We start from the raw sequence: 7,502 nt of genomic DNA, 5'->3' as shown, positions 1-7,502 counted from the left end.
GAGTGAGCACGACACCGGGCACACAACTTAAGTATAACTGAGGCTTTATAGCTTGTAGATCTGTTCTTTTTGGCAAGCGAAACTCCTCCCTTCCCTACGACGAAAGCAAGAGAGAGAGAGAGAACACGCTTCAGTACAGCGACATCTGCACTGGCTCTGCTCACACAAACCTGCTGGTTCACCACAACTACACAACACAACCATGGACGTCGTATTTGTGAACATGACCTAAACATGACACTCCCAGTGTGCTGTCGGAACTACCAGCAAAGACTACAAGGTACGGTCGACATTATATTCAGATGTTGTGCAGTTATTTTGGTGCAAGATATCACCAGCTAAGTTGACGAGCTAACGTTGACTGACCCCCATGTAATCACAATTGCGTGCAGTGCGCTCCCCGCAATGGTGGGACATTTTTAAATACCCAACAGCTAAACAGTGAAGCCATCCCATTAACAGGGCGTTTGGTGAAGTCAATATTTAATGTGGTGATACTGATGTGTTCCTTTTTAGATAAGGACACGAATGTGTATTATATATCTAACACCAGAGCCGTTATCTGCATGTTAAGGTTAGCGACGTTTGCTAACGGGGGCAAGGAACGGAGCTGAATGGGGGTGTGTGAGCTAGCTGGAGTATTTTCTCAAGCTAGCGACTGTAACACAAGAAACTAACGGATTTAAAAATGCGTTTGTTGTAGTCCTTGTCGAACCAGCGTTCTGAGATGCTATTTCTATATTGACCCACCAACACTCTCCTCCAGAATGCTCAATGCGTTTCAGTTGATTGAACGTGACCGCTTCTTAAGGGCCTGATTGCTGCTTCAAATACAACAAATGTAAACTAATGTTGAAAATCACACAATTTCCCCGATAATGTTCCCATCTTGTGTACAAAGCAGCTCTGGATATAGTACTGTTATTTGAACAGTGGTGTCATGTGTGTGAGACTTTATTTTTCCTGTCTCTTCTGTGCTCCACTTCTCTCGTCTTCACTTTGACAGTTCTGTGAAGGCAGTGATGATATTGTTATGTTATTTCTGGCTAGAGGGAATCTATACCATAGGTTAACCTTCATTTAATTGTTGAATCTGTTAAATTGGCTGCAAGGCCAAATGCATGAGAACGTCTATTAATGCTAGTTTGGATTGCAGATATTTAGAACGCCTTCTAATTTAGTATTATCTTTGCTAATATGGTTGCTTTTAGAGAGTCAAGAGTCTAGATTCTAGACTCTAGATCGATAGAAGTGGGGTCGGGGAACGGGGGAAGCCCCAGGGGCCCTTGTGAGAGTTCCAGTGGGTCTCCACTTTTCCACCAAAATGAGGAACGAGAGGAATGAGTATTATTAGCCCAATGACACAATGCGCAAGATTGACTATTCAGATCACAGGTTGGTTTCAATACCCCACCTACCGTGCAGTATGCAGTGGTATTCTGTACTAAAACATTGTAAATGGGGTGTATGTTGTGCGAAAGTTTCCTCAGATGTTGTCATGAGTGAGACAAAAAACTGCATGTGCCATGAGTATATTGATTAAACTTACCTACTATATATATATATATATATATATATATATATATATATATATATATATATATATATATATATATATATATATATATATATACTTGTATAGCTAATGTAGACCTACATGCTTCACATGAATCCATTCTTTTTCATCCATTTATTTTGGTCTTTTTACCACTGAGAAATGATTTATCTCTTAGACAGTCGATCACTGTCAGCCACCCACTGCTGCAAAGACAGTCTTTGAATTTCTATTTTTCTTCTGTCACAACTCACAAAGTATTTCTATGCAGGGAAAAGACAGAAAATAATGCTGCTCTGAGTCTGAATACGTTTCTCACAAATTATGCATGGCCTTTGATGATATTGGATTTAGTATTGGGGGAAATACTATTCATTATTTAGGCTAAACAGGCCCTGTATCCAACACATTTTAACACTATTATTGAATTTGTTATCATTTACTCAAGTATTAATTCTCTGTCAGTGGTGAACACAGCAGTGCACTACTACTATGAATTATGAAATATGTCATCTAGAAGAGAATAGCTTTAGTTTTTTTCTTGGGGCCCTTTTGTGGCATAAAGATAATTGACAGCAATTTAGTCAGTGACTGCTTTTTAAATTTCCATCATCAATCTCTGGGAGGCAAGGGGCTTAAGCATAATCCATGGCCTTGTGCTACTATGGAGCTCATCAAAACCAACAGGTCACACTTTTTAATCCCGAAATTGTCTAATTTGTCTAATTTGACAGACAACCAGCTTCATTTGTAACCTGAAGCTGGTTACATTTGTAACCAGCTTCAGGGTTCCTACTTGTAGCTGCCCCTACACTCTGAACCTTCTGAATAATTGTGCATCTTGGAGTGATAGCCTGCATGAAAAGGTTGTATACTTTGTGGAATATGCCATGGCTATTGAATGTGCTAAATTGATCATTTTTTTCACGTGCTTCGTCTTATAAAAACTATACTGTAAGTCCACCCAGTGAATTTGCCGGAGAGTAGTTTTTCCAACATGCAGGCCTACTTCTCAGTGTCTGCTAAATATACTACTCTCTGGCTGTCACTAGCTTTTATTTTATTTTTGACAATTTACATGTCTACTGATTTGTCATGGTGGCACTGGTGTGAGGACACATGGTCTGCATAACTGACATATTTTCACAGTACAGCACATGGTACAATAACAGGATCTCATCTGCAGTGCATAGGGACAATACAAGACATGCTTGTTTGAGCAGAGTGCCTCTATTGCATGTCTTGGTGCAGCTGAGAAAGCTGTCATGCTGGGACTTGCCATCTCTCTTTTTGTTTTTTGATACCTATCACTTCTCACGGGGGAACTTCAGTTTTCAGCTTCACCCAGTGCTGCCCACAGAGGAGCATGGAGGGGGGAGTTCAGTGTCTTGCTCAGGGACACTTTGCGCTGGAATCGTACCTGGGATCTCCATGGGGGAATGGGCTGAGCACAATAATGTACGGTATGATCAGGAATTGTTAGGTGACTGGGTTCCAAAACCAACCAATACCAGCCCCTAAACAAATGCTGGACGGTAAAAAATATTTACTGGTGAGTGTGTCTGTTTTACCAGCCACTATGAAAATTGACCACCAGTTATTGTTTGGAGGCCATCTTCGATTCTGAAATAAAAGTTTAGAATCTAGCAGCTACTGTAACTGACGATTGTTAAAAGTTACCAAACTGCAGCCAACAGCAGTGTGACAAGCCAGGTGTCTGTAATATCAAAGGCCAAGTGTGATATAAGCTATTGTTGGTTATCTCAGTTCCACAAACAGAGTTTCTGTTCAGGTATCGAACATCAGGTTGGTTCGGTTGGATGGTGGTGGTGGTGTCACCTCAGGCTAAATTGGTATTGACCATAGCCTTGCCACTAGTTGCCACTGCTGCTCTGTGCTCACCACTGCTGCTCACCAGCTGTTGGGTTTCAGAATTGTCATGCAAGGAGATGGTCAAGTCACTGAAAGAAGGATATCTAGGACCATACCTTTTTCTTTCACCACCAGTCATAATGCATTACAGAAGTCACAATTTTAAACAGCTGATTTATAGAATACAATAGGATATATAATAGGATGCCTCAATGGTAGTTTTGTTACCTGCCACAGAATCCTAGCCCCCCCACCCCCTTTCATCTAAGTTCCAGTTGCAAGGGGTTAAATTAAATGATTTATTGAATGCTCAGTCATGAAATAACATGTCTAGTCTCTGAACCTTTCCTCTTGTCTGTTGTCTTGTCTCTTCCAAACTAGTTCCTCAACATTCCACTTATAGTATTTATTTACAATGTCTCTCCTGCTACAGTGCTACAGTAGTTACCCCAATCTATCAGAATTTTGTTCTTTGGATAGATGTTCTTAGGAATGTGCTCAGCCTGGATGTTATGTAATTGCTGGATATTCAGCCATTGGACCCTCCACATTCCACCCCATCTGATTGCTCAGGGGTTCCCCAACCAATCAAATGTTTGCAGCTGGTTAAGTTTAGGCATGGGTTTTGTGTGGTTAAGTTTCAGATTAGGTTCTCAAAGGAGTTTTTAAGTTGGCTCATAACTTAAATTTGCAATTGAAGTTACAAAGAAATTAGACATACATTTAGCTATCAAATGTTGATCTCATTTAGGAAGTAAAGTCTTCACTTCCACAGCACAAGTTTAGTTTATTTGGAAACTGTCCAGATGCGATTAACGAGAAAACAGATGTGTTGAATGAGGAACTAAGACTTTACATTTCACACACATCGGAAAGTTCAACAATTAGGGGATTTGTCACAGATGTCATTTTTCTAGTCAAAAGGACAATAAAAATGTTTGTGCAACTCATATTTACATGCAACATACTTTAGATTTGATATTAACAAAAAAGTTTAAACCTACTTTATCTAAAATGTACTGACATCAATATTTCTGTGATTCCCTCTGCCTGGGGATGTTTCAGGTCTGTCTGCAGGCACTTACTTTTTTCCTGGATAATTACTGATCAGACACAAGTACAGTTTAGTTGGAAGTGGGCACACTTAACCCTGGTTTCAAGTTAAAGTTGAAGAAATACATTTGATTTAATACCCAAAGTGTTTGTATATAGATGTGGATTGGATTTTCATAAAGTTCTCAATGTGGAACAGGGAGTAGGCTGACCGACCTAAAGCTGACACAGCCAACAGTAAGTTGTACAAAATGATGTCACACAGCAGAGACCTGTTTTCATCATTGCCATGACCTTTGGCACATTTTCTTTACAGCTGTTACATTCCCAACCCCCCCACCTTTTTACATTTTTTGTTTATTATTGTTTTGTTTGTAAACAATTGACCTGCCTGTATGTTAGCAGACACAGTATTTCATGGTGCCTTAATATTGGTGACTGAGTATGTATGCAGGTACTGCAGAGTGACAGCCTGTTTATGTTTGCCCTGTCCCTTTGTACTGTGTGAGATGCTGTTGTCCTTCACATGGCACAAAAGTAAATATATTTAGTATATAGTGTATATTTGTGCACTACAGTGTCTGTAGTGTGGTATTAACAAACTAAAGTCTTGCTCCATTGGCTAAAGACATTTAGTCACCATCCATCTTTGGCAAAAATATTTGTACATTTCTAGTCTTCAATTTTGCCTTGCTTGCAACTTGGCTACTTGTGACAAATACATTGTGTGGAATTATTTGCAGCTACATTAATCCTGTATTGTTCACATGTGAATTCTGTAACACACATAACATGCCATCATGACATTAGTTGCCCCAGTGAAAATGGAACCCATATCTTAGTTTTTAATGTTAGTGCGGTCCTTTAACCATGATGCTACAGAAGAATAGAGCCCGTAATTAAGCTAGACCGAAAAGAGAGATGTATTATTCAGAGAGTATGTTTGTGTCTGTTGTTGGTAGGAAGTTAGAATTGGGGATCCTGTTTAGAGTGTTTAGAACTTCAGATCTAGCAATTTATGTATACCTGGATATGTTACACACACAGACCGACAGACACCTTGGTCTACGGTTATACTTGTCTTTTCAATATGACTTTTGTGATCGATTGCACCAAATCAGAATTATACGGTGTCCTCATATTGCTTCCTCACTTGACCCATCACTGTCTTCAGATTTGTGATATATATTTTCAAGGGAATGGAATGCAGTGGGTGCCATGGGGCTCCGCAGAGGAGTTGCAAACCACCCTGTCTGTGGGGGTCACGAGGAGGCCTACTAGTTAGGTCACGCAGAAGGGGATCTGCATCTTCAGGAGTCTCCAGTCATGTTGGCTGACTCCACTATTTATGACAGTCAAATATTTTAGTTTTCTCTCGTTTCACATCGATGTGTGAACCGCTTCAACTCGGTTTTAAGGGGGCAGTCGGAGATGATCTCCTCCATGATGATTATGATTTTTCTATTTCTATTTCTATTTCTATTTCTATTGTAGCTGCTAAGTAACGTTACATTCCATTCCCACGAGTATAGGGATCACAATAAACTACTGAAGCTGTTCCAAGCGAGGGTCTGTGACTCTGTGTTTTCTAAGCAGGCTTTAAATAGATGTGCCTGGCGTAACCATTTCTGTGGCGCAGCCAACAAGCCTGTACCAGGCCACGTGGGCCTTTCAGACACAGCAGAATCAACACTTTTCAGGACAAGGCTAAAAGGGATGGTCCCGGTGGCAGCATGTTCATCACAGCGTACCTGCCCGCACTGCACCACTGGGGCTTTGGTTTTGCCAGAATGTTCTGTCGTCTTAACTCTGGACAGCGGTGTGTCACACTTTACTCTGAGCCGGGTAACGCGAGGGTCGGATTTCGACACCACTGACAATATTGTGGCACTGCCTTAGTTACAGGAGACTGACGATGCGGTCTGTCTGGGATTTGTTCTTGACCTCCCCTTTTGCTTTTACCAGCCTTGGGAAGTGAGAGGGAGAGACATGGCTAGGAGGAGAAAGCACTGTGGATGACGATGGTATGAAACTAAATAGTGGTCTAAATAATCGATTTAATCGTTTATTAAACGGTTATACATTTTCATAAAATCTAATTTGAAAATACTTTTGCTTTTTTTTGCTAATGAAAAGGAGTGCTATGGTTTGTGAAATTAATTGAAAGCTTATCATAAGCACAGTCATTGTTTAGTTAAGTTGACTGTCTTGATTGATTAAAATAATTATTATTCAAACATTTGATTCTATCAGTTTTGTGACTGCTGTACAACTTTTTCAGTACATCTATATTCTTCCTCAAGTTAAACAACTTTCTGTCTGGGGAAAATGTAACATCATTGACTGTGCCCCCTGTCTACACGACAAAACTATCTCTGTACAGTACACACACGTAAACGCAGAAACGCATTATAAATGGGAGCGCATTCCCGATCAGAAGCAGGTCAGGAATGCTCATCTGTTAAATTCGGCACAAGCTGTCAGAAAACCAGATTTTAAAAGTTTTTTCACAACCGTTCTTTAATTTATTATGCTGTCTTTACTAAAGACGTCGGAACAGTCTTTAATATTTTTATATAACGTTAGGAAACAGGTCAAAAATAGACTGTTCCGCCCGTCCCCCCAATTCTGGATGGCAATGCTATGTGACGGAGTCCCAGAGCTGCGCGAAGCTACAGTGAAGAGGGAAGTCACAGATGGAGCCATCGTATCTGGCAGACATTAAACAGCGAACGCCGTGGACTAAGTAATATTGGGTGCAGCAGATGCTTTTGCTCACCTGTGAAGTAGTGCAGTTGATGCAACAATGTTAAGATATGAACGTGTAAATGGTCCTAACAGCGCTAAACAAACATGAACAACCCGATAGATATCCACCATCGTTGTTGTAGTTTCCAGGCACAAGCAACAATGGCCAGGCACAAATTGAGCTGTGACATCATCATTTGGAAATTATTCACTTTTTTATCCATTTACAAAAATGTCAGTTTTAGTGTCGGATGAGAGGCCCAAACGTACACAA

The 7,502-nt window shown here is 40.4% G+C and overlaps 1 protein-coding gene across 3 annotated transcripts in view; it reads left to right on the top strand.

The window, feature by feature from the left end:
• The window catches only part of dennd4b (DENN/MADD domain containing 4B), a 49,255-nt gene continuing 41,753 nt past the window's right edge, over window positions 1–7,502 (top strand). For all 3 annotated transcript variants that reach the window (XM_080425601.1, XM_080425600.1, XM_080425598.1), the window contains exon 1: window positions 1–280. The gene's annotated coding sequence lies outside the window, so the exon portion shown is untranslated. The remainder of the gene's footprint in view (window positions 281–7,502) is intronic.

The sequence above is a fragment of the Gymnoscopelus braueri genome (genome assembly GCF_963280865.1).
Source record: "Gymnoscopelus braueri genome assembly, chromosome: 4".
In the NCBI taxonomy this organism is placed as follows: domain Eukaryota; kingdom Metazoa; phylum Chordata; class Actinopteri; order Myctophiformes; family Myctophidae; genus Gymnoscopelus; species Gymnoscopelus braueri.
This window is presented reverse-complemented; position numbering and strand designations above follow the sequence as displayed.